Source organism: Ursus maritimus, unplaced genomic scaffold (genome assembly GCF_017311325.1).
Source record: "Ursus maritimus isolate PB19 unplaced genomic scaffold, ASM1731132v1 scaffold_32, whole genome shotgun sequence".
In the NCBI taxonomy this organism is placed as follows: Eukaryota; Metazoa; Chordata; class Mammalia; order Carnivora; family Ursidae; genus Ursus; species Ursus maritimus.
Window position 1 is genome coordinate 8470440 of NW_024425786.1, and position 27323 is coordinate 8497762.

A 27323-nucleotide genomic window follows, 5' to 3' on the forward strand; every position below is an offset into this window, starting at 1 on the left:
CCCAGTTAGTGGTCATTTGTTTGGGCAACCCTGGGAAAGTAACTCATGGCGAAGACCCTTATATCCCTCATTTGTCTAATGAGATTGGCTCCTCTATCATCAGCATCTGACAGATAGGGAAAATGAGGTTCAGAGTGGTTATTCAACTGTCCTAAGGTTGCAGAGCAGTGAGCAGGAAGGGACTGCAGCCCAGGTCTGTCATCCTCCCGAGTCCCTGACAGTGCCATGGGCTGAGCTAAGGCTTTATACCCATAGTCCTCAGCTCTGGACTCGGGCTCTAGCTCCATCACTCACAGGCTATACGACCCCACACAAGTTACTTAACATCTCTGAGCTTCAGCTCCCTCGTTAGCCAACTGGAGAGACTATCAGGAGCTATCCCCAGGGCTGTCGTAAGGATTTGAAAACTAGCGTGAAGCTCTGCGCTGGATGACCTCTCCCTGTCGGGGATACCCTCGGTACCCCATCTGCTCCCAAGGATCCCCCCACCCCTGCCACGGCCAAGCCATGAGCCCAGCCTCCCTCCGTGCGCATGCTCCAGACACACAGCTTCCAGCAAGCCAGAGCAGCAGCAGCTCTAATGGCAACAGCAAATTATGCTCGTAAATTAGGGTTCGGCTAATTGTGACTTTATAGACCAGTAGTAGACATTCCTTTTAAAACCCTGTCTGTAAACACACAGCAGCCCCGCTGAGCAAGTGCCGAGCTGTATAAAAACTCTTTTAGGCAGAAATATATGGGCTGTGGTAGCTGACTCTCCAGGATGGCACCTCATTCATTATGTTTCTTTCTCCTCCTTGTGCTGAACAGCACTGTGCGTCCCTAATCCGCCAGCACAGCTCCCTCTCGCTTCACCCCATAAATCCCTGGCTTACAGCCCCCGCCCCCCGGCACAGCCACCTGCCGATGGCACAACAACACAGCGGAGACTGGTTGGGGGCTGCCCTTGCCCAGTCCCTGCCTCCCCAAAAGCCTGTGAGTTCCTGCCCTCCTGAGTGGGTCACCTGGAGAGGGGAGCCCTGGGGACAGGGGGGAGGAGAAGGAACTCCAGCGTGGGAGCAAGACCCCAGATATTTCTTATTACGAACCCACTCCCCACTCCCATCCCCCATCCTCACCCGGAGATGTGGGGCTGAGCCGGAGTGTCCAGCTGCAGCATTTAGAGTTTGGATGAACTGCATGGAGGTTCGGGGTGGACAGTCGCTGAGAGCAGGTCCCCAGGGGAGGAGGCCAAGGGGAGTGATCTGGAGGCTGGAGGTGAGTCTCTCACTGTGTTCCCCCTGTCTCCTACCTCTCTCAGGAGTCAGCGACCCAGTGGTCTCCCCAAGGCCAGCCAGGAGCTTCTTCACGGGGGTGGGGAGAGAAGGATGCTGCCTCACTCCCCCTGCAGGAGAAAAGGCTCTGGCTTTGTGGTCCCACCGTCTTGGGCTCAAGTCCACTCTTTAGAGCACCGGCGACCAGCCTGCACCTTGCTTGCCTTGCTCATGGCCTCTTCACATAATACTCTGTGGTAGCTTTATGTAGGGATACCATTCTCATTCTGCAGATGAGGAAACTGAGGCAGAGAGACGTTATGAAATTTGCCAGGGTCAGCAGATAAATGGAGGAGACGGGATTCGAATCCAAGCGCCACCCCCGTGTGCTTATTCCCCATAACGTTTCCTTAGTTAGACCTCAAGGTGGCAAGTTAGCCATCCTGAGCACTCACGTGTCATTTTCTTTTTGTAAATAAACTTTTACTAGAACACGGTCATACTTGTTTACATGCCACCTATGGCTGCTTTCTTGCTACAAGGGCGGGTGGAGACTCTATGGCCTCAAAGCCTAAATTATTTACTATCTGGCTTTTTGCAGAAAAGCTTTGCAGACCTGAGCCTGAGTTTTCTGGTCTCTTCAATGGCAACAGCAGTGAGTTTGCTCTCGGGGTGGTTGAAATGAGATCATCTGCACGCAGACGCTGAACGTAGCCAGGCTTGGGAGAGGTCACTCCCTTTCATCTCCCACTTCTCTCCATCTCTCCATACACACCTTTGGCTGCCACCACCTGCCTGCCACACTGGGCACCAGAGCTCAGTCCCCTCCTCCCCCAGAGACAAGTGGGGAAGGAGGGCTGGGCCCCATGCAGGATTCCAAGTCATTAGCAATCGAAACAAAATTTCCTCCCCTCCCCCTTCTTTCCCACAAGACTCCAGCGTGCCAATTATGCTGAGCCCCAGCCTCAGCTCAGTGGAAAATGTTTCACTTTAAGAATGAAAAGTATTTTTTAAAAGAATGTTGTTATTCTATTGAAACTAAATCCCCAAATAAATCTTCAACCCTGTAGCCACACACAATGGAGAAAAGTCGCTAAATAAACAGTCACTAATTTGCACAGGATCCAGCCCTGACCCACTTCTGGGTCTTGCCTTTCTCAACAGCCTCTTTATGGTTGTCTATTCATCACCGACCCAGTTTTCTTCCCTGTGTTCCAAAGGTTGGATTCCCTTCAGCCTTTAGCAGATGCTTGTTTGTTATTTAAATTATTTAGTTTACATATTTGAGCATTTTGAATTACATTTTATTTACAACGGTGGTCAGTTAGCAAATATATGGTGCACTGAAGTTGGCATGTACAGCTGTGCAGGCTGTGCACTGCGCAAATCCAGGAGACACTGCTCACCCTTCATGTTCTTAGATTTGTATATGGATGAGGATCACTGTCTATCAGATGTCAGTCAACTCTCTTAAGGAAGGGGCACTTTTTTTTGAATTTGCACTAAGTGCCTTGGGTTGTGTTCTGAGTAAACAGCTGTCTCTAGCAGTCAGTATCCTCATGGAGCCCACAGTCTAGTAAGAAAATCAGACATTGAAGAGGGAATGACAAGGGTGATGGTAAAAGGAAAGGGATATGAGGGTGTTCTGGGGAATCTGGTTGGAGGGAGTGGAGTGAGTGGGAACCAGCTAGGTGGCAGGGCAGGGAAAGGAGGGAATTGAAGGGTGGGAGAATGTTCCAGGCCAGGGGACATCCTGCAAACGGCCTGGAAGCAGCACACAACAGGGACTTCTCTCTAAATCAAGGTCCTCGCTGACTCACTTCCAGAGCCCCAGTGCAGTGAGCTTCTGCCTCCTCAGAGGAGCACCGTGTACTTTCCCCTGAACATCCCCGAGAGAAGCTGTGTGTCATGCCTTGATGAAAGGAGAGAGAGAACATTCGGCTTGTTCCATGGTAATGACCTGCGTGGTGGAACAGGGCCAGTTGGTAAGTACACTCAGTGCTTCAGGCTCAATCACAGGCGCCCCTGACCCAGAACACGGTGTCTGAAAGAATGGATGTGGGGAGCGAGTGTGGCTCAGCAGGGGCTCAGCCCTGCAGCCAGACACAGCCCAGAGCACCGAGGGCAGGGCTGGGGCACCGAGGTTCTGCGCACGGCTCCCCCCGCCCCCACGCCTCTTCCCTGCTGGGCAACAGGCCTAGCTCTTCAGCGGCTGCCTGTGTTTAGATCTGACCTCTGCCTCGGCTGATCTGTGTGACTCCAGGCAAGTTAGGAAACCTCTCTGAGCCTCTGTTTTCTCATCTATCAAATGGCATAACAAGAGTGCCCACGTCATAGGGTGCTTCCTTCATTCAACAATCATTAATGGAGTGCTTCCTGCATGCAAGATCACAGACCCCTGCTGTCCCCGAATTCTCTCTCAGGCGTCTTGGGAAACTCCAGCATGCAAATCCACACTTGGGAAGCAGCGCATAGTCTGGCCCCCCGAAGGCCTCCTCCCGATGATCTTCGTGAGCGTTTTCCTCTTCTGTCGTTTGCTGCTCAGACGAAGGCAGCGTGGCAGCAAATCTGAGTGTGGCCAGTGTCAGCAGAAAGGGAGTTCCAGCAAATCATGGCTGTGAGCACGGAGCCCGGCTGTCCCGTGCCAAGTGCCCGTGGGTCCACAGGGAGGGCAGAGAGATGACATGGCCTCCACTCCTGATACGAGTGGAGACAGTTCCCTCGTTGCTTCCCCATCGGGGTGGCAGGACCCTGTATGGGGTGCTGAGCTCTGTGTGAGACACACACACACACACACACCCCAGGTAGGTGGACTTCATTTTCCCTTGTCTGGGATGGCTGGTGGGTTTGCAGAGAACACAGAAGCCCTCACACTTTGGGGGAGGGCTGCGGCCCTCTGAAGAGATGATGCCTCCGAGGAAATGGGACCCCAAAAGGGAGAGGAAGGAGTGAGACCTGCCCAGAGGGGAAGGGGTGGAGGCCCCCCCCGGGACCACTCTCTCCCACACACTCAGGGCATCCGCCCTGAAAAGACCCCCCACCCAGAGCCAGAGGTGCCGTGCAGGACCCAGGTAAACCCACAACCCAGGCTGGCCAATCGGTTCACTCCGTCCCCTCGGCCACCATGGTCCGTGGAGAGGAGTGACAGCTGCGGGACCAGGGCCTGGGAAGGCCTATGGCTGAAGCTGCTGGCAGCCATGTTGCCACCACAAGGGCCAACAAGTGGACAGAGAACTGGGCACGGCTGGACTGAGCTGGATTTTCTCCCCATCATTGGCAGTGGCCTTCAGAAGCACAGTATTGGGAAGGACAACGGGGTGTGCCTGGGGCCGGTGAGGATGGTCAGGACAGTTTTCAGGACCTATCCCACATGTCTAAAGAACAGAACGGGAGCATGTGTGTCACACATGCCCCGCCCCCGCGGAGGCACCATGCGGAGGCACCAGGCAGAGGCAATCAGTGCACACGGGCGGCGGCACGGATGCCAGGAGGAGGCTGGTGGTGACTCCCCGGCACTGGGGTGCTGACTCTGTAGGTTCAGATCCCAGTGTGCTGCTCACCAGCTGTGGAACCCTAGGTAATCCACTGCCTCTCGCTGTGCCTCAGTTTACCCAGATACAGGATGGGGATGAAGAGAAGAACCAAGCCTAGGGTTTTGGAAAGGACCTCCCGGGGTGTTTTCAGCAAGTGCTAAATTCACACACGTTAGATTCACGCAGTCGGTGTGAGTTGAATATTTCGGGATATAAACGCCCTCTTTCTCTCCCATACAAATGCATGCACACTTTCTCTCTCACACACACACAGCAGACACAGCAGAGAACTGGCTGAGTCAGGGGTGGCAGACATGCCCAGGGGCAGACATGGCCGCGGCTACCACACTTCAGCAGTGATTGTAGGGTCACGCCGCGAGCTCCTGAGAGCGCCATTTAGCCGATCCAGGTGGCCACCGCGGAGACCACGTTTGCCCAGGAGCTGAAGTCAGGACAACGCAGCAGCAAAAAGATCCTTTAAAAGAGCCCACCTGCAATGCAGGTTAATGGGGTGGCTTTGTTCCCATGGCGAGAAGAGGAAATTACAAGCTTGAAAAGATTCAGAGGCTGGGTAGGGGCTGTAAGGGGAGCTTTCTTCTAGAAGACCTGGAGCTAGGCTTCTATGCTGGCGTACTGGAAGCTCAGCCAAGGGTTAGCCTCCTCCCACCCCTGCCACCTCCGATTTGGGGCTTTTTCATGTCAAGGAGCCAGGGGTCTCTGAACCTATGCAAACCCGGGACAGTTTAGATGTTCTGTTGGGCACGTCTCATAATTACAAAGCAAGTCAATTGCTCTATTAGCATAAGGTCATGGGGTTTACAGTTTTTTTCTCTATTTTCACCATTTTCCTTGGTTGTTTGTGTTACTTTGAAAATAATCGTAGCTAGCACTTCTATAGCCCTTACCGTGTGCCAGGCACTGTAAAATGACCAGTATTAACCCTTACCGCAGATCTTTGCAGGAACCGAACAGGGAAGGGAACTGAGGCTCAGAGAGGTTGAACAAATTTTTCAGGACCACGCAGCTGGGAAGCGACAGAGACTGGCGGTGCAGTCCATGCCCCGGACCACTGCTCCAGGCTGCCTCACAGAAATGTGACCGCTTGTCTTTGGGCTTTGCAAGACTGATCCCTGCTTTCGACCACCTGCCCACTTACCCCATCTGAAGACACAGGAGAAGGCGGCCATCTCCAAGCCAAGGAGAGAGGCCTCAGAAGGAACCAACACTACCAATACTTTGATTTGGGATTTCTAGCCTCCAGGCTGTGAGAGAATAAATTTCTGTTGTGTAGAAATTCTGGACCAGCCTGTGGTCCTTTATTATGGCAGCCCTGGGACATGATGCCCAGCCTCAGCCCCAGGGGTAACATTCCTGCCTCCCAGCCCCGACGGTGGGTTTGGGGTCAGAGCCAACACCAGTACAAGACCCCTTATATTTCCTCCTTTGCCCCCCACCACCCTCCCCGTGGGAAGAGAGTCCTCTTCTTCAACCCCCAAAAGCGGGTTGTTTAAAAAAAAAAGCCCTCCCCAAGTGAGGGCATTTAATAGATACACAGACTGTATCTAAACACTTTCTTATAGAGAAGAGTCAACTTTGCGGGCCTGGTCACGTCTAGATTCTTCCCTCCCTGGGTCTCTAATTCCCCATGCAGTGGGTCCTGGGCCCCAGCTCCTCACAGGAGTGAGTCGGGCTCTGACCCTCACAGCCCGGCCATCTCCAGCGTGGTGTCTCTGCTGCTGTCTGGGGCTCTGCGGTGGGGAGAGGGCTCAGGAATCAGAGCCTACAGGGTGATCTCAGGAGGGGGCGGGGGAAACTGCTTGGCTGAGATTCTTTCTTTTCATTTTGCTAAACGTCTTATGGAAGCTTAAAATGCATATGGAAAAGCGTACATTCTAAGTGTTCAGCTCAGTGAACTTTCTCAAGCCCAGACCCAGACGAATAGTGCCCAATCAAAACACAGAAGGCTAGCAGTACCCCAGAGGTCCCCCTCATGGCCATTTCTACTCACAACCCCCAAGGAAGACCCTGGCAGTACTACCCTCAGACCCAGGCTGGTTCCTCTGCCTTGGGGGGCGGCCACACACTTTGGAAAACGTCCCTTCAAATTCTTTGTCCCCCTCTGGTGGCTGAGGCATTGAGGGCAAATAGTGCTTTCTGGACAAAGCACCCCAAAGCCAGACCAGGGTCTGTGGGAGCCTGGGTCTCTATTTCTCCTCTGGTGTTCTTTCTGGCCCCCTGCCCTGCTCATAGGACCAAGCAGATGCCCCCATGGGGCTCTGAGACTCACACCTATGTTTGTCCTGGGGCCCGACAGCGAGCCCCTGGCTCTGGGAGGGTGGCCTAGTGTGCAGAACGCTCCTGCTGGCCAGCATGCATTTCTTCTGTGAGATTGTGCAAGATCGGGCCATTAGAATGGTGTTGACATGCTGATTTGGAATGACTCACTCACTCTGGACAAGGGACAAGCTCAGGGCTCCGGGCTCCCATGGGGCCACTGCCACTCTTGGGCTGGAGCTGGGCGTCACCTTTTGCCCATCTGCCTCCTGGCTGCAGTGACACCTCTGGTCTGCAGCACGGAGGATGGCAGGGCTGGTGGCAAGTGTCCTTCAGCCCCCCGGCACCCAGGCCAGTGACCCGTCCTCCTCCACAGGACTCCACCTGTCAGGCAGGCTGGGGGGTGGCTGCACCCGTATGTTCCAAGGGCTTCTGAGACCGTTGCTTCATGGGGCCCATGTGCCCTTCTTGCTGGTGTTTCTCATTTTCTATCAACATGGGATGTTGTGCTCTTTCAGCCTTAAGTCATGCTGGACAAAGGACGAACACTCCTTGCATGAAAGGGACCTCTTTCTTCTTGCTCAGGCCCTGCACCCCTACCTTTCTCCCTGTGGGGGCTGGTGTGAAAGGCAGAGTATGGCCAACACGGAAAGAGATTGCATTCTGGGAATGCAATGATGACAGCCCCAAAACTCAAAAGAAGAAATGGTTGTTCCGCGTGTATGCTACAAACCTCCAAACAGTAGACCTAACACTTCCGGGACATGCGTTTCCACGCACGCGCTGGGGAAGACTTGCATCTGTGCTCATTGTCACCAAAGGTCAGCAACCGCCTCTGAAAGAGTCGTCAGAAGTGCGGACGCAGGGGTGGCACGGTGGAGGCGGCAGCATTGTGAGCGGGCCCCCGGCGGCACTGGGTTGATGCCTCAGGGAACGGCAGAGATGAAAAGATCTATACTATTTCAGTAACAACAGTTCCCAGAGAACCATAGCCCTGTGAATCGTAACAGCACTGTTACATTCTCCTCCTGGTGGGAGAAATGACATGAGCCAGGAATGGCACATCTGACAATAAAGAACACGAAGCCAGGGTTTCTGGATCTAAACGGGAGCGACGGTGTCTGGACCCGAGAAGGAAATGTCACCAGACAAAAACTGACCGTACGATATGCAAAAACATAAGTAACTCACTCTGCCCATTGTTCTAAATCTTCGTCAGTAAGTCACCATGCCTCGTGTGAACCCATAAGCTTTGTAAAATATTTCTAGTAAAATTGTCCTGCAGAAAAGGGTCCTGCAGGAAAAATACCTGCCCCGAGCCTCGCAGACGACAAGGATGGCGAGACACCTACAGGCAGAGTTGCCGGATCGTGTAGGTTTGGTTGCAGGAGATTCTGCCCATTGCCCTAAGCGGTTCCACCACTTTACACTCCTGCCAGCCTCGCCCCGGAGTTCCTGTTGCTCCCCATCCCCGCCAGCACCGGTACTTCCTTTTCACCTGTTCATCATGGTGCTGGGAAGAGTGGGATCCTATTATGGTCTTAATTTGCTCTTCCCTGATCATTCATGGAATGGAGCAACTTGTCACGTTTTCCTTGGCCATTCTGGGGGCCCCTTGCTTTGTATTGATTTGTAGGGGTTCTGCATCTATTCTCAATGTGGGTCCTTGGTCAGATAAATGTATTACAGGTATCCTTCCCCGTCCTGTGGCTTTCAGCTGGGACTTGACATTTTCGAGGGTCTGGGGCCGCCCTTCACCCGGCATATTTGGACCTGTTTAAGAATGGGAGCTCTCACCACCGCTGAGGGGCCCCGGGAACAGGCGTGGAAGAGAGAGAGAGCAGGAGTGAGGGGAGGAGAGTTTGGGAGACACCCACGGCTCCCGGTGTTGGAGGCAGCCTCCAGGAGGCTCAGCACACAGCCCCTGAGGTCCGGCAGAGCGGGGTCAAGTCCTAGCTGCTCCGGCTTTCAGCCACAGGGCCCTGGGTGGATGTCTTGATCTCGGCTGCTGGTTCTTCCACATCTGAGTCACCTGGACGGCTCCTTAGAACATTGGGCCCTACCCCAGATGAAAATTTACATTTCTAACAAGGGATGCTGATGCCCCCGGTCCAGACACCCCACTTTCGGCACCGCTGCTGTAAGCCTGGTGCCCTGTACGCCACTGTCTCAGAGCCAGGAGGGGAAATAGAAGCCAAAGCATTGGTGCACCTGCTTACGTCCTGGTCTGACCCAGTGGAAGGTGTGTGCAGGGCCCAGCTCCATTGTAGGGCCCAGCTCTGCTAGCTGTCTGGGTCTCACTGCTCCCACAGACCCCACTGAGACCCCACTGCGACCCAGCGGACCCTGCAGTCAGCCAGATCCTGGCCTCCCCCTCACTTGTGGGCTGTAAAACAGCCATCAGGACAGGAGCTTAGGGGAGGCACGAGGAATACGATACATGCACAGCGCTCAGCACAGCAACTGGCACTAAGGAAGCTCTCCGTGAGTGGCGGGTGGTCATTCTTCTTATTATTAATATTATAATAATAATTCACTCTTCTTATTAATTCTTGAGTTCCAGCTCTACAGAAAAAGAAGGAAAATAGAAAAATGGAACAGTCAGATGGTGATCTTTCTCTAGAAAGCAGCAATGACTGGTGGAATAGAGAGGAGAACCCCATATTCAAAGCTGCCCCAACAACCCTCTGCCCCCTCCAGGATGCATGTGTGTGCATATACAGACAGACACATGGACACACAGACATGGACTTGCACACACACACACACACACACACACACACGCTCACCCACACACCTACTGCCTCAAGGTACATCTGAGACCTTTTGCTGGTTGCCCTATAAATGGTCAGACTTCCTTTCTCATTATAGGACAAATACAACGTGGGGTTGCATCAACACACCCACAGGAGAGGCCTGCGCGACACAGCTGTCCCCTTAGCTGTGGCGGACAACCGCGCAGACACACTCCTGCTGACCACCCCTGATCAGCCTCCAGCCTCCCACTCTGCTCCTGTCCCTGCCCACACACTTCCCCCCATCCAAGCTTCACCCGAGATGTAAGAACTTGGGGAAAGAGGGTTGAGGGTGTCAGAAGGAACAAGAACGGAGAGAAGGGGCTTCCACTAGGCCCCCAGTGCGCTTCGTCCATTGTCTTACTCAATGCCAAAGGCAAGGAGGGAAGACAGGAGAGGAGGTGGTTTCTGGAGCCAATTGCCTGGGTTTGAGCCCAGCCTCTGACAGTCACTCGCTGCGTGACCTTGGGCAAGCTACTTAACCTCTCTATGTCTCAGTTTCCTACTCTGTAAAGTGAGGATGATAATTATATCTCCCCATAGGACTGCTAGGAAGAATAAGTGAGTTAAGGTTTCTAAAGTTCTCCTCTCTGGCACACAGTAGGCCCATGATGGCCATTGGAGGTCGTCATTATCCCCAAGATAACTCCTGTGGCAGAAACAGTGCCCTAGACTCAGAGAGTTCCACATGCAGTGGAAGTGGTGGATGGGGATTGGGGCCAGGCTCCCTTAGTACCCACCAGAAGTTTTCCTGATTCACAGAGGCAGGCCCCCTTCTCCCCAAAACAGCAGCTCCCCCAGCCTGTCCCATCTCAGTCAACTCCATCCTTCCAGATGCCCAGGCCCAAAACCTTAGTGTAGCCCTGCCTTAGCTCTCTCTCACAGCCTCAGCCAACACAGCAGCAAGGCCCATGGGCGTCACCTTCAAATGCACATAGGGTCTGCTGGCTTCCCACCCCCCACTGCCAGGCCGCCCCCAGCTGGTCTCCCCTCTGGCCCCCCGCAGCTTTGTCCAGGAACAACAGCCAGAGGGATCCAGTTGAATCTAAGTCAGATCACACCCCTGCTCTGCTTCAAACCCTCCAACTCCCATCTTGCTCAGATCACAGCCAGAGTCCTTATGGTAGCCCCAAGTTTCTACATCATCTGGCCCCCGGTCACTCTCTCACCTGACCTTATTCTGCCCTTAGTCACACTGCTCCAGCCCCACTGGATTCCTGATGGCCCTCCAATGCCTCCCTGCTCCACCTCTTCCACTGGGAATGCTCTCCCCCACAGATCCACATGGCTCACACCTACCCTTACTTCACATCTTTGCTCATAGGCCACCACCTCAGAGAGACCGTCACTGACCACTCTGCTTAAAATTGCAAACCACCCCACAACCAGCCCCACCTCCTACTTGCTTTGTCACTCTCAGAAACTATTAGTATTTCCCATTTACTAATTAATCTTACTCTATTTTCTTACTTACTTTTCAGTGTGCCTCCACTAGAACCTAGGCTCCACAAAGGCCAGAATACTGGCCTGCTACATCCCCAGTGCTTAAAACCGTGCCTGGAACACAGCAGGTGCTCAGTGAATGTTTGCTGAATGAGCGAATGACCCGACAGAGCTTGGAGGGAGAGAAGTTGCGTTCAGCTCTGTCCCTCCTCCCTTCTCACCCCTGGACGGCTTCCCTACGTGCCCACAGCAGGAGCTCCGTGAGTGGCACACGATCTAGGTCTCCTTGCCTTTGATTTTGTTGCTGGTTAGATTTTCAGAACATCTTTTCTGAGCCATTTACATTTAGATTTTCGCAGAGCAACTGTCAACTGGTAGAGAGAGAACCATGGTCCCCAAGCAGAGCAGCGGTCGGCGGAGTGGGGAGTTGCTCTATGCCACCACTGGGGCTAGTGAAAGGTTGTTCATGTCCCAGACAAGCCACCGACGGAAGGGAGACAGCCAGGAGAGAGAACAGAAAGAGAAGACAAATGCCTTTGTTACTTACTTTTCAGTGTGCCTGCACTAGAACAGGAATAATGGAAATCAGAATAGAGGGGGGGAAATCACCCATGGTCCCGACATCCTTCACAAATCATGCTGTAACATATTTATTTGTGATGAGAGGCTCTGGGCAGGAGCCATGGGCAGTGCGGCTCCAGGGCCACAGAGCAGGGAACCGGATTCCAGGGCCGCCCCTGGAGTTCCCAGCCTCGCTGCCAATGTGCCAGATGAGTCAGAACAGAAGCAGGGCCAGCTTTCACTGAGGTCCCATCTGGAAAATGGGACAGAGCAACCAGAGCCTGAAAAACGCAGGGGCAGCACATTCAGAATGAGAGGGATGCTGGGGTGGGTGAGAGGGAGGCAAGGCAGGCAGGAGTGGGAGTCCAAGGCTTTGGCACTGGACCGTCAAGAATTGATCTCAGCTCCAGCCTCCAGGCTCCCGGCTCCTGGCTCCTCTCTAGGGGCTCCTCGCTCCGGGCTCTGCGCTCCACGCTCTGGGCTCGGTGATCTCGGACAACTTCACCTCTCTGAGCCTTGGGTTGCGCTTCTGCAAAATGGGATATATATCTCACAAGGTTATTTAGGAGATGAAATAATGCAATATTTATATAGTTAGACATAATAGTAACTGTACCCATCTATATACAGTCTAGATACAATTTAGCACACAGAGAAATCAGTTTGCAGATGCAGTAAGTCCTCCTTCAGTGACAGCTGCCGTTACTACTACGACTACCGCTACTATTCTACTAAAGGGAATGGCAGAGTGAAGAAATGAAAGAAATTAGAGTACAAATAACCTTTCTTCTCATGCGCTCACCAAGGTTTTGAACCCAGTAGATAGAGGAGGAACCTCCTTTAGAACATATCATTCAAAACACAAGAAAATGGTTGTTTTCGAGCCTAGAAAAAAAAAGCATGATAACGTATCTCACACACACACACACACACACACATGCACACACACACATATCTTCTTTTATCAAAATCAAGCTCAGGCAATTAGCAAGTCTCAGAGAGCTGCCCTGGGTCACATCCCCTCCGCAGGAATTCACAAGCCTGACTCCCACTTCAGAGTCTAAAATCCCGCCAAGTGGGGAACTGACAGCTCAGAAAATTGCAAGAACCCTGTGATGTCAGGAAACACACAGCATGGGCAGTAAACAAGCTCCTGAATTCCATCTGCTTCCTGTTTCCGCAGCAGGCACCATCCTGGAAGGAGGGGCCTGGCGGGAGGGCGCACAGCCATGCATGGGGATGCAGGAGGCATGCGTGGTCCAAAGCCGGCTCACTTCCTGGGCCAGTCCTTTGGCATTTCCAAGCCTCAGTTTCTCCATCCGTTGATGGGGTTCCTGAGTCTCTGCTTCCTGGGAGATGGTGTGAGCCATCAAATAGCACGATGCCTGGCACCTAAGATGTTCTCGTAATGGATGCGGTGGGTGCCCCTTCAAGCCTACTGGCATGCACCCTTCCTGCCAAAGTCAATGGCTTCCTACAAACAGGCCTCTGTGGGTTCTTCCCTAGAGCCTTTACTCACTGCCTGGACCCTTGCAGCTCTCACAGGGACGACAGTCAGAAGTCGGCAGAGGGACACCTGGGTGGCTCAGTCAGTTAAGCATCTGACTCTTGATTTCAGCTCAGGTCATGATCTCAGGATCCTGGGCCAGCATGGAGTCTGCTTAAGGATTCTCTCTCTCTCTCTCTCTCTCTGCCCCTCCCCTTGCTCATTCTCTCTCTCTCTCTCTCTCTCTCTCTCAAATAAATAAATCTTTAAAAAAAAAAAAAGAGTTGGCAGAGAAATCCCTGGCTTCTTTGCCCCTTACCAGGCAACTCTGCTCTAAGAAGGCTCCCAAAGGTCCCCAGAAGCAAGCCCGTTTACCCACAGTGGTCACCTGCTCATTAACACCCCTTGTGTTGGCTTCCTTCCCTTACCCCTTCCAACTTTGCTTCTCCCAGTCAGTGTTCCCTGAGCCTGCCTCTGGGGAAACTCAGCCCAAGACAGGGCTCAATAAATGTCAGCTATTAAAAATTAAGAAGGGGACACTTGGCTGACGTGGTGGAGCATGTGACTCTTGATCTTGGAGTTGTAAGTTTGAGCCCCATATTGGGTGTAGAGATTACTTAAAAATAAAGTCTTAAAAAAATAGTAAGAAGAGGGTTCAAAAATATGGCAGCATCTTGTGTCTGAGGTCCCAGCAGAACATCTAGTTAACATCCCATCTACAGCTCAAGAAAGATGACTGGAGAAGACCACTGGAGATTGCCCACAGAGAAGAGATGAGGGGATTTGTTATTGTTTGGTTTTGATTTTCCAAAACTTTATAGAAACAGAAATAAGTTGGTCAGACCCTAGTTGGGGGTAGAAACAAAACTTGTTTTAGATTGAACCAAAGCACATCCCCGAAAATATTGTATTGCAGGAGATCTTTATAACAAGATCTGTAGTGAACTTTTCCTTCTCTTTTGGGGGATGTGGTTCCTAAGAACCACCACCTGTTCTGTTCCAAATCTGTCTCATGCTCCTGGGAAGCTGCAGGAAGGCACTTGAAAGCGGTTTCTTTAAAATATGGTTTTCTGTTTTGTTCTTACTGATACAATCTTGACTGTACTGAGCATAAACAATCTCGCCTTGAGGTCACTGAGATTTCAACAAGTCCCAAGGATGGCCCCTCCACTTTCGGTTGCAAGTTCTCACTACAAGGGTGATAGACACGGGGCTGGTGGTTTTGGAGGTGGGTGTCAGCCAGAGAAAGATTGCAGAGGTTGGTTTTGCTCAAATTTACGAGGGAATGTTGGGAGAAGAAAAGAGAGTAGCTGGACAGACAGCTGGGAGCACAGACATTTGTAGGACAAACGGGGAAGTAGGAGGGATGCAGACAGGACCACCAGTAAATGCAAAGGAAGAACATCAAAGAGGTGGGGGCAGGGTGGGGAGATTTTTTACCATCAAACTGGAAAAAAAATAATGGTAATACGCAGTGTTGTTGAAGTTATGGGGAAACAAGCACTCTCCAACATGATCTGTGGTTATAACTTGATATAATTTTTCTGGAAGACAACTTAGTAATGTCTATCCAAGAACAATTTTTCTCTCTCATTCATTTCTCGTTAGATTTTGCTTCTGAAATGTTCTTCTTAATTTTGTTTCTAATAGGGGAAAATTGGGATTCCTCTACATTTACTCTAAAAAGTCCCAACAATAGGCATTGGTTCAATAAATTGTGGTTTTACCCAGACTGAAATAATCAGGAGTTCTTTAAATTGATGGTATGAATGTTTACTGACATGAGAGAAATTTCAACAATATGGCAAATGGGAAAACAAGTCATGGAGCTATATGCTAAGAATGATCTCGATATTTTTTCCTGGTTGTTAATAGCTATTGATTAGAATATACAAGAATTAGGGGACCTGACTGGCTCCATTGGTACAGCATGCAATTCTTGATCTCGGGGTTGTGAGTTCGAATTGGGTGTAGAGATTACTTAAAAATAAAAATCTTTAAAATAAATAAATAAATAGGGTGGCTCAGTTGGTTAAGCATCCAGCTCTTGACTTCAGTTTGGGTCATGATCTCAGGGAGTGATATTGAGCCTTGCATTGGGCTCATGCAGGGTGTGGAGCCTGCCTGGGATTCTCTGTCCCCCTTCCCTCTGCGCCCTCCTCCTGCGTGTGCCCTAAATAAATAAATAAAACATGCAAGAATTACAACACAGTATCAATAGGGGATCCTCTTGGCGATGGGTGGTGGGATATCAGCTCCACATGGTCCATTATGACCTTCAGTGATGTCCTTCTCGATGATGCCAGCACCACTCAACTCCCTCCTAAGGTGCCTCCCCTTCTCCCGATGTTGGAATTACCCCCTCCTCAAAAACCCACTATATTCCACAAGCTCCCTTGCATCTCAGGCCCCTCGGTGATCTTAGAGCTTCTAAATACTCCTACGGACTGAATTGTGTCCTTCCAAAATTCATATGTGGAAGACTTCACCCCCAGTGTGGTGGAATTTGAAGGTGGGACCTTTGGGAGGTGATTAGATGAGGTCATGAGGGTGGGGCCCCCAGGAAGGGATTAGTGCCCTTAGAAGAGGAGACACCAGACAGCTTGCTTCCCCACCCTCTCCCTCTCCCTGCCATGTGAGGACACTGTGGGAAGGCAGCCGTCCTCAAGCAGAAAGACAGTCCTCACCAGAAACTGGATCAGTCAGCACCTGGCTCTCAGACTTCTCAGCCTCTAGAACTATGAGAAGTATGTGTCTGTCGTTTAAGACCCCCGTCTGAGGTATTTAGTGACAGTAGCCAGGACTAGTACAAATACCATTTCCATCTTTTATGTGGCAAGCCAGACCTCTGAAGTCTGATTCCCTTCCGCTTTTTTTTTAAAGATTTTATTTAACTATTTTTATGTGAGAGAGAGAGCATGAGCAGGGGGAGGGGCAGAGGGAGAAGCAGGCTCTCAGCTGAGCAGGGAGCCCAATGCGGGGCTCGATCCCAGGACCCTGGGATCATGACCTGAGCTGAAGGCAGATGCTTAACTGACTGAGCCACCCAGGCACCCTTCCTTCCACATCTTAAAGGTAAACCTCTCTTCTTTTCTAAACACTCTGAGCTCCACGGGGCTTGCTGCCTTGGCTATTTCTGTCTGATGGCTAAACTCCATTTCTGGGGAGTTCCAGTACCCTGGAATCCAGTGACCCAGGAGGGCTCAGGACCCCAGTGCTGCTGGTGTGGACGGTGCAGCTGCGTCCTGATTCAGTAGCTGGGTCAGGATGGTGGTGGTGCCGATCTGGAACCGGCCACTGGAAGAGCAGCACCTGCGCCCCAACCAACTTTACAAGAAGCTTCCTGACCATGCAAGTGACAGCCTCCCCATTGGTAGCCCAGCTCTGCTATGTGATTATAGAAATCAATGCTGAAACCACAAACTGGAGTCTGGGTCTTCAGCCCCTGATGATTTGACAGACCATTGAAGACCCTGAGAAATGTCCCATCTTTGCTCTGAAACTAGACTGAGTGTCCTCGCCTGGTTAAGCCCGGAGGAGGAGATGGGTACGTCCCTTCTACTTCATCCTGCCTATTTTTACAGCACCAACTCCAAACCCAGCTTCCCTTGCGAACTTCCCTTTGATTCTCAAAACATCTCAACAGTGACCATTCTCCTTGCGCTCTGGCCATAATTAACCCTAAGACAAGGTGATCTGTCTGCCTGACCAGGATAGCTTGTCTACAAAAATTTGATTTCAAAACTCTAGGGGTGCCCGAGTGGCTGAGTCGGTTAAGTGTGTACCTTCGGCTCAGGTCATGATCTGACCTGGGACCTGGGACCTGACCTTGATCCTGGGATCAAGCGCCGCGTCGGGCTCCTTGTTCACCAGGGAGCCTGCTTCTCCTTCTCCCCCTAATTGTGCTCTCTCTCTCTCTCTCTCACTATCTCTCTTGGTGTGTCAAATAAATAAATAAAATCTTTAAAAAAAAATCTAGTTCACCATGTCTGGATGTTTCTGATATTTACTACCACGTGTTACTGATATCATAAAAGAAGTTTCAGAAATAAAGATATCATATGGGAAGGTGAAACAGGGGCAGCATAGGAAGCTATGCTGGACCCAAGAACCCAGTGTAGGAATTGGTTCCCTGAAAAAAGACGACGAGATTTTACCATCGGGTCCTCGGGCAGTCCCCAGGGCACGTGTCATCCGATACCATAGTCACTGACTACATGTGGCTACGGCACACTTGAAATATGGTTATGGAGATGGGCTAGAAGTGTAAAATACACATGGGATCTCAAAGAGCTGGTACAAAGAAAAAAAAAGAATGAGAAATATCCCACTAATAATTTTTTTATTGATTACATGTTACAGGTTGAAATGATACTAGTTTGGATATACCGAGTTAAATGAAATACATTATTGAAATTAATTATACTTGTCTCTTTTCACTTTTTGAAGGTGGCTGCTAGTAAATGTTCAAGTCCATGTGTAGCTGGCATTCTAGTTCTGTCCCAGGGACGACGCGGCCCTAGAACCTCTCAGGGATGGGGAGAGAACTTCAGCTTTGACGCCAGGAAAGTAGTTTGCTAAGGGGAGACCTGGGTCGGGGGGGTGGGTAGCTGTTTCAGAAAACTGGCAGTAAAGAGAGAACGAGGAAAATGGCTTGGGGAGAGGAAGGGAGAAGAGGAGTTGTATTTGAGGATGGAGAAACTGAGGCGCGGCTGGCTGAAGATTAGGATACAGAAGGGAGAAGACAAAACTGCAAGAGAGAGGAAGACTAGACTGAGCCAGGCCCAGAGTGGGGATGGAAGACAGGAGAGACACTGAGAAGGAACATTTATGGGCATTGTTCCCTTAACTGAAAAGACAGGCTAAAACAGTACAGTACGCATCTGAGACAACGTGTTGCGTGTAATATGCACAAAGACAAAAGACTGGAAGTAATCGCTGGGAACGTTAGCACTCTCTGGAGCAGCATTGCCATTGTCCCCCCTGTGGGTTTTTCTGTGCGCTCCCAATCTCCTTCAACATACAGGTATTGATCTTGCAATTAGAAAAGCAAATAAAATATGTTTTTTCAAGACTCCAAGAGGCCTGGGGAGCTGCTGGGTTGGAGAAGGACACACACAAGGCAGTTAGCTGTTCTGAGTCTCCTGCGAGTCAGCCCAGGCCCCACCCCAGGCTTAAGAATTGGAATCTTGAGGAGGTGGGGGGGGTTCTCCAGCGATTTTGAAGGGAGCCCAGGTGAGAACCTTTCTGGCTTTGCTGCACAACCCACAAAGTTGCCTGGAGGCACGGGAGGCTTTGCAATACAGATGTGGGCCCTGGGTCCAGGCTGCGAGGCTATCAGTGACTTAGACGGAGGGTCTTCCAGGGAGGCTGGCTCAGCACCCACTCTCAGGCAGGCCAAAGAAGCCTGGGAGGGCTGCCAGGGACAGATCTGCATCTGGGAGCCTCCCAGCCAGACTTGAGGCTGAGGGACGGGGTCAGCACCACCCTGGCAGGGTCCTGGAACTGCCTGTTGGATTAAATTTCTCAAGCCCTCGGACCTTTAATCCCCTGCATCTTGGCAAGGGCTGATTTGGGTCATCTCAGTCTACTTTGAGATTAAGATAACATGAGCCCAGCATGGTACTGGCACAAAAACAGACACATAGACCAATGGAACAGAATAGAGAACCCAGAAATGGACCCTCGGCTCTTTGGGCAACTAATATTTGATAAAGCAGGAAAAAACATCCAGTGGAAAAAAAACAGTCTCTTCAATAAATGGTGCTGGGAAAATTGGACAGCTACATGCAAAAGAATGAAACTTGACTGCTCTCTCACACCATACACAAAAATAAACTCCAAATGGATGAAAGACCTCAATGTGAGACAGGAATCCATCAAAATTCTAGAGAAGAACATAGGCAGCAACCTCTACGACATCGGCCAAAGCAACCTTTTTCATGACACATCCCCAAAGGCAAGAGAAACAAAAGATAAAATGAACTTATGGGACTTCATCAAGATAAAAAGCTTCTGCACAGCCAAGGAAACAGTCAGAAAAACTAAGAGGCAGCCCACGGAATGGGAGAATATATTTGCAAATGACACTACAGATAAAGGACTGGTATCCAAGATCTACAAAGAACTTCTCAAACTCAATACACAAGAAACAAATAAACAAATCAAAAAATGGGCAGAAGATATGAACAGACACTTTTCCAATGAAGACATACAAATGGCTAACAGACACATGAAAAAATGTTCAAAATCATTAGCCATCAGGGAAATTCAAATCAAAACCACACTGAGATACCACCTTACGCCAGTTAGAATGGCAAAAATAGACAAGGCAAGAAACAGCAGTTGTTGGAGAGGATGTGGAGAAAGGGGATCCCTCCTACATTGTTGGTGGGAATGAAAGTTGGTGCAGCAATGTCCACAATAGCTAAATCGTGGAAGGAGCCGAGATGCCCTTCAACAGATGACTGGATTAAGAAGTTGTGGTCCATATATACAATGGAATATTACTCAGCTATCAGAAAGAACGAGTTCTCAACATTTGCTACAACAAGGATGGCACTGGAGGAGATAATGCTAAGTGAAATAAGTCAAGCAGAGAAAGACAACTATCATATGATTTCTCTCATCTATGGAACATAAGAACTAGGATGATCGGTAGGGGAAGAAAGGGATAAAGAAAGGGGGGGTAATCAGAAGGGGGAATGAAACATGAGAGACTATGGACTATGAGAAACAAACTGAGGTCCTCAGAGGGGAGGGGGGTGGGGGAATGGGATAGACCGGTGATGGGTAGTAAGGAGGGCACCTATTGCATGGTGCACTGGGTGTTATACGCAACTAATGAATCATCTAGCTTTACATCGGAAACCGGGGATGTACTGTATGGTGACTAACATAATATAATAAAAAATCATAAAAAAAAAAGATAACATGAGCCCATGCCCACCTCAGGGAGTGCCAACTATGTGCCCAGCAGTGGGAGAGCCTGGATAAGCCTCATCCCACTGAGCCTTCACAACAACCCTGCTTCCATCCAATTTTACAGACGAGGAAACTGGCTCAGAGAGGTTAAGCCATCTGCCCAAGGGAATGAAGGCCCGAGGATGATAACCAAGCCTCAAAGGCGGACTATAACCCAGGTCTGTTCACTGCACAGCCCACCCAGAGCTGGTTTGCTTTTTTTTTTTTTTTAACACATCCAATGTTTATTCAAAACAGTGAGCCATTGCCAATACTGAGGAAATCTGCAACTCACTCACCCAGATCCTTCTCTTGGCTACCCCCTGAAAAGGAAGCCAGGAGCAGGACCACCCCCAATTACCAGAGAGTAGCCAATAGGGAGTACGGGGAGATGAGGAAAAAGCAGGGAGAGGAAGGAGCAAGACAGGGTGTGGAGCTACACTCACAGGGACGTACACACACACACACAGACACACACACAGACACACACACACACACACACACACACACAAGGACCAGAGGTGTCAGTCTCTGCCCCCACCAGGTGGCCACAGGGACATCGAAGAAAGACCAGGCATGCACAAGACATTTCAATCCTTCCTGTCTTGAAGAGTCTGCCATGAGGGGCTGGGCCAAGGTCCCTGGACTCTCAGGGCACATTAGCCCTGAGCCAAGGTGGCTTTGATGGTGGCCAACAGCTTCAGAAACTTGCTCTCTGTGTCCATGTAGCCATCACCTCTCTTCTTGGAGTGAACCAACTTCCCTGCTACCATCACTTCAAAGAAGCCAATGGCCTACGGAGTCCTCTCACCATAGATGTCCAGGCATCTGAGGAACTCATCTTCTAACTTCCTCTTGAGCTGAAGATGCTTGGACTTGTAGCCTCAAGCACCACAATAAACGATTTGGGGTGAGGGCCATGGCTGGGGACCACAGCATGGGCAGTGGTGCAGACGGGCCACCCACCTGCAGTGTGGACAGGTGAGCTCTCCATCCTGAGCTTTCTTACCTTCCTTAGCCCTTGGTGTGCATATCTGAGCTTCATGGATGCCGGGTTTGGACCTGAGGGAAGATCAGAATGCTGTATCTCTCTCCATTACCCATCAGAAAGGTGGAGAGTATCCAGGCTGGCCAACCTAGGAGAGAAGATGCAGGGCGGGGGTGGCTTTCAGGGAAGGGACCGCTGGGAGGGGGTCCTGAAGGTACTGTGTTCAATACAGCATCATTTTCAACTTGTCAGAACCTGCCAAATGAATTACAAAATAAAGCCCCAAATGACAGAATAATGAGCAATTCATTTGAAATGTAAAATAAATAGGTAAACCTCTGGTGAGAAGGCAGGATAAATGGCATTCGGATGACATTTGGTGATTAAATTAAACAGTAATGAACTTGTGAATGATGTGCCTAGAGATGGCTGGGGAGGGCGATTTTTTTTTCTGAAGCTCCAGGACTTAAAGCTCCAGCTGTTCTCAGCTCTCATGGCTGGGAGCTGGGGGTCACCGGCTCTGGGAGTCAGAAGGGGGACAACTGGCCCACCTACCCCACCGGAGACCCAGCCTGGAGGGCAGAGCTGGCCTTGAGCTCCCAGACACCCAAGCCCAGGTCTGTCAGTACTAGGAGAACCTTCCAAATCATCTAGTCCATTTCTGTCATGATATATACCTTGAAAGCTGAGACCCAGAAAAATCAAGAGACTTGTCCAAGGGTGACCAGTAGAGCCAAGATCAAGGTCTTCTGACCTGCTTACTTCACCACATCTCCTCTTCCCCCTGTAGTAGTTGGTCCCCAGAGATGACCCCCCAGTAACCACACCTCTTGACATTCACATCCTTATGTGGTACCTCCCCTTAAATCTGAACTGGTTTGTGATTTGCTATTAACTACAAGAATGTGATGGAAGTAATGCTGTGTGACTTTCCAGGCTGGGTCACAAGAAACCTTGTAACTTCTACCTAAGACTCTTGGAATACTCCAGGGAAAGCCAGCTACCATGTTAGAACTCCAACTATCCTCAATGCTGTAAGGAAGCCCAAGCTAGCCACATGGAGAGGCCGCATAAAGGGGGAGAGATTGGGGCTCCTGGGTGGCTCAGTTGGTTAAGCATCCAACTCCTGGTTTCGGTTCGGGTCAGGATCTCACGGGTCATGAGATCAAGCCCGTGTCAGCCTCTGCACTCAGTGGGGAGTCTGCTTGAAGATTCTTTCTCTCTGCCACTTCCCCCATTTGCTAGCTGCTCTCTCTCAAATAAATAAATCTTAAAAAAAAAGAAAGAAAGAAAAAAAAAAGGAGAGATTGCTGAACAGCCTCTGGGTATTCTGGGGCACCTCAAATGAGGCACCAGACATGTGCATGAAGAAGCCATCTTGGAATCCAGCCCTGCCAAGCATTTGGACAACTCCAACACCAGCCACCCTCTGGCTGTAATCACATGAGAGATCCCAAGTGAGCTGAGTCTAGTCAATCCACAGAAATATGAGAGTTAATAATAAATTGTTGTTTTCAGTTAGTGTGATGATTAGTTTTATGTGTCAACTTGACTGGGCTAAGGGATGCCCAGATAGCTGGTAAAACATTATTTCTGGGTGTCATGTGACCCACCACTGGGTGTGCACACAATACTCCCTCATCAAATGGAAGTGGTATATATGAGATCAGAGCCAAGCAGGCCCTGAAGGCACAAGTAAGTTACATGAAGAAATGGCCCAAATGCCCATGGTCCCCATTCTTGCTACACTGCTTTCTCTCCCAGCCTGTACCTATGGCCTCATGGGGAATTCCCTATGATCAGCTGACAGAGGAAGAGAAGAACTCAGACCTGGTTTGCAAATGGCTCTGCACAGTGTACAGGTTACCACCCAGAGTGGACAGCCGCAGCACGCAGCCCTTCCCTGGGACATCGCTAAAGACACGGTGAAGCAAAAGCTCCCAAAGGAGGCAGACGACGTGGGCAAAACTTTGGGCTGTACACCTCGTTGTCCACTTTTCTTGGAAGGAAAAATGTCCAGATGAGTAGCTATATACTGATTCATGAGCTGTGGCCGATAGTTTAGCTGGATGGTTGGAAGGAACGTGACTTAAAAATTGGTGACAACAAAATTTGAGGAAGAGGTATGCAGATAGTCCTCTCTGAATGGGCAAAAAAATGTGAAGATATTTGTGTTCCACATGCATTCTCACCAAAAGGCAATCTCAGCAGAGATAACCCACTAGATAACCTAACCTAGTGGGTAGGATGGCCCCTTCCATAATACCAGTCAGCCTCTCTCAGCCACCCCTGTCGTTGCCCAATGGGCTCATGAACAAAATGGTCATGGTGGCAGGAATGGAAGCTGTTATGGGCTCAGCAACTTGACTTCCACTTATCAAGGCCAACTTGGCTATGGCCACTGCTGTGTGCCCAATTTACCAGCAGCAGAGACCAACACAGAGCCGTCAGTATGGCACCATTCCCCCAGGGGATCAGCCAGCCACTGGTAGCAGGTTGATTACACTGGATCACTTCCATCATGGAAAGGGCAGATTTTTATCTTTACTGGAATAGACACTTATTCTGGATACAGACTTATCTCCCCTGCATGTAATACTTCTACTAAAACCATCATCCATGGATTTAGAGAATGCCTCACTCACTGTCATGGTATTACATGCAACATTGCTTCTGACCAAGGAACTAACTTACAGCAAAAGAAGTATGGCGATGAACCCACGATCATGGGATTCACTGGTCTTATCATGTTCCCCACCATCCTAAAGAGGCTGGTTTGATAGAACAGTGGAATGACCCTTTGAAGACTCACTACAGTGTCAGCTAGGTGGCAATACTTTGTAGGGCTGGGGCAAGGTTTTCCAGAAGGTTGTGTATGCTCTGAATCGGCGTCCAATATATGGTGCTCTTTCTCCAGTAGGCAGGATTCACGGTGCAAAAATGGAGGGATGGAAATGGGAGTGGCACCACTCACTATTAACTCCAGTGACTCACTAGCAAACTTTTTGCTTTCTGTTCCAGAGACTTTATGCTCAATTAGCCTAGAGGTCTTAGTTCCAGAGGGACAAAGGTAGGAGACACAACAATGATCCCGTTGAACTAGAAGCTAAGATTGCCCCTCAGGGACTTTGGGATCTTCAAGCCTCTGAGTCAATGGGCAAAAAAGGGAATCACAGCGCTGGCTGGGGTGATTGATCCTAACTTCCAAGGGGAAACTGAACTATTAGTCCACAATGGAGTGTGGAAGAATATGCCTGGAATCCAGGAGATCCCTTAGAGAATCTTTTAGTGTTGCCCTGTGATTAAAGTCAATGGAAAACTCTAACAACCTAATTCAGGCAGGACTATGAATGGCCCAGACCCTTCAGGAATGAAGGTTTGGGTCATCCCACCAAGTAAAAGACCGTGACTAGCTGAGATGCTTGCTAAAGGCAGAGGGAATACAGAATGTGCAGAAGAAGGTAGTTATAAATACCAGCTATGATCATGAGACCAGTGACAGAAATGAGGACTGCAATTATCGTCAGCATTTCTTCTTTATTTGTTGTGAATATTTGTGTGTCTGTGTACATATATTAAGCAAATATCTTTGTTTTCTTTCCTCTCTTATTCCCTTATCAAGTAACCTAAGATGTTCTGACTTAATGTCAGTATTCACGAATTGTTGATTTTACATCCCAGTGTTTAAGTTATGGGACATTGAGGAGAAGAGTAAACAGCACTCAAGGACTTTGCCTTCTCTTCTGGGGAAGGAGTTAGTGTGTTTTTGCTCATATGAAGCATAGCTGTATCACATTCGGTGGAATTATGACCTTGTGAAAGGCTTTATTTGGAGATTAAGTATGGCTTATGGAGATTGGTGTGGGTGTCAAGTTGACAAGGAGTGCACTTGTGATGGTCAATCTTGTGTGGCAACTTGACTGGGCTAAGGAATGACTGGATAGTCAGTGAAACGTTAATCCTGAGGGGTGTTTCCAGAAGAGATTAGCATTTGAATTGATAGACTGAGTAAAAAGATCGCCTCGCAGACATGAGTGGGCACCATCCAATCTATCTAGGGCAGGAATAGAACAGAAAAGCAGAGGGAGGGCCAATCTCCTCTCTTTGCTTGACCTAGGACATCCATTGTCTCCTGCCTCAGACATTGGTGCTCCTGGTTCTTGGGCTTTCAGGCTCAGACTGGGACTTACACCATCAGCCCCCCAATTCTTTGGCCTTTGGACTCAGACTTATACCATCGGCTCTCCTGGTTCTCAGGCCTTTGGACTTGACGGAACACCACCACCAGCTTTCCTGTTTCTCCAGCTTGCAGACACCAGATGGTGGGACTTCTCAGTCTCCATAATCACATGAGCCAAGTCCTACAAAAAAATCATATATATATGTGTGTGTGTGTGTGTGATATATATATATATATATATATATATATATATATATATCCTATTGGTTCTATTTTCCTGGAGAACACAGACTAAAACAGCTACTAAGTTTGGGGGCAGTTTGTTACACAGCAGTTTATAATCCGCATATAACTGACTTTCAAAAGAAGAAGAAGAAGACGTTTTCAGACAGTTGTAGCAGTAGTAGACCAGGGTCCTCGGGCCCCTCCCTCTGTGTCTAACGTGGGTCAAACATGAACTTAGATGTCCCATGAGAACCACCACTCCCTGGCCTGGAAGGAGCCTGTCAGAGGTCCTAGAGAAACTGACCCTTTGATTTCTTTACTCATTTATTCAGCAAATATGAATAAAGTTCTACCATGTGAGCAGTAAAGACATGACTGGGAGTAAAGCAGGTTTTGTCCAGGGCTCACAGCTCATCAGGAAAAACAGACACCGACCGAGTAACCCTGAGGGTTGAGTTACAGAGACAAGTGCTATGACAGGAAGAAGGAGTGGCATCTCACGACCCTGAGATCAGGACCTGAGCCCAAATCAAGAGTCAGCTACCTTAACCGCCCAAGCCACCCAGGTGCCCAGTTTTTCATTATTACCACTATCACTAAGAAAAGTGGAGATGCTTTACAAAGTTCTTCCATCTTTTTCCCCAAATTAATGGAGAATCTATTGAGCATCTTCTCAATGTCTACCTTGTAACCTGTCTACAACTGGACACTTTCCAAGCCTCAGATCCAAACCCCATGTCCCCAGATCTTCCTTCTCTCAGGTTTCCCCCCAACACTGTTCGACCTGGCTACCTTGCTCTTTCAGTGAGCCCAGCATCCATGGCCTGGGGACACTAACAGCTGGCAGAAGGGGCAGGGTGGGCAGAGCTCTGGGAGAGTGGGGAGAGTAGGCTTCAACCCTCGGACTGGGAGACACAGATCTACAGCCCGGCAGGGTCGCTGGCAGCACCCACATCTCCCAGACCATAGGATCAGCTTCCTGACCCAGGAAACCAATCTCTCGCTCGGAAACCAAGGAAAGCCTCACTTCCCATTTTGCCCGAAGTGGCAGCCAGACGGATGTGCTAAACCTTGGTCTCTCTGTGCTGTAGGAGTTGGGGACAGGGACTGATGGGTATTCATACTCAGTTTCAACTGTGATCCTTCCCATTTGGAGGATGACTCTGACCTTTCTGAAGCTTTTGCACCCCAGAAACCCTCTTGATTCTCCCCCTACTCTTTGTGGCTGCTCCCCCATGATGGATGCTGTGGCACCCATCCATGCCCCTTGGCACGCCCCTCCGCACACAGAAGCCACTTACCACAAACACCTGCAGCTCATTCCTCAAGTCCCTGGAAGCACAGGTGTCCTCTGACATGGCAGCCACTCCAGCTGCACCCTGGGGTGTTTGGTGAGTCAATGAAGGTGGGGTTAAACTTGAGCTCTAGAGCAAACCATAAGAACTACCACTCCCCAAACCTTATCAATAGTAAGATTTATTGGGCTTCATGCACCTGACGCTGAAGCTCAGAAGCCAGGGCCAAAATGGAAGCCGTCTCCTTGTTCATTGATTCATTTAACACAATTTACTGAGCACCTACTGTGTGCCAGGCAATGTGATAGCTACTGGGAATACAGCAGT

General features: G+C 49.9%; 1 pseudogene; it reads right to left on the bottom strand.

The window, feature by feature from the left end:
* Nucleotides 1-20637: 20637 nt before the first annotated feature.
* Nucleotides 20638-27059, bottom strand: LOC103666863 (annotated as a pseudogene).
* Between the last annotated feature and the right edge of the window lie 264 nt (nt 27060-27323).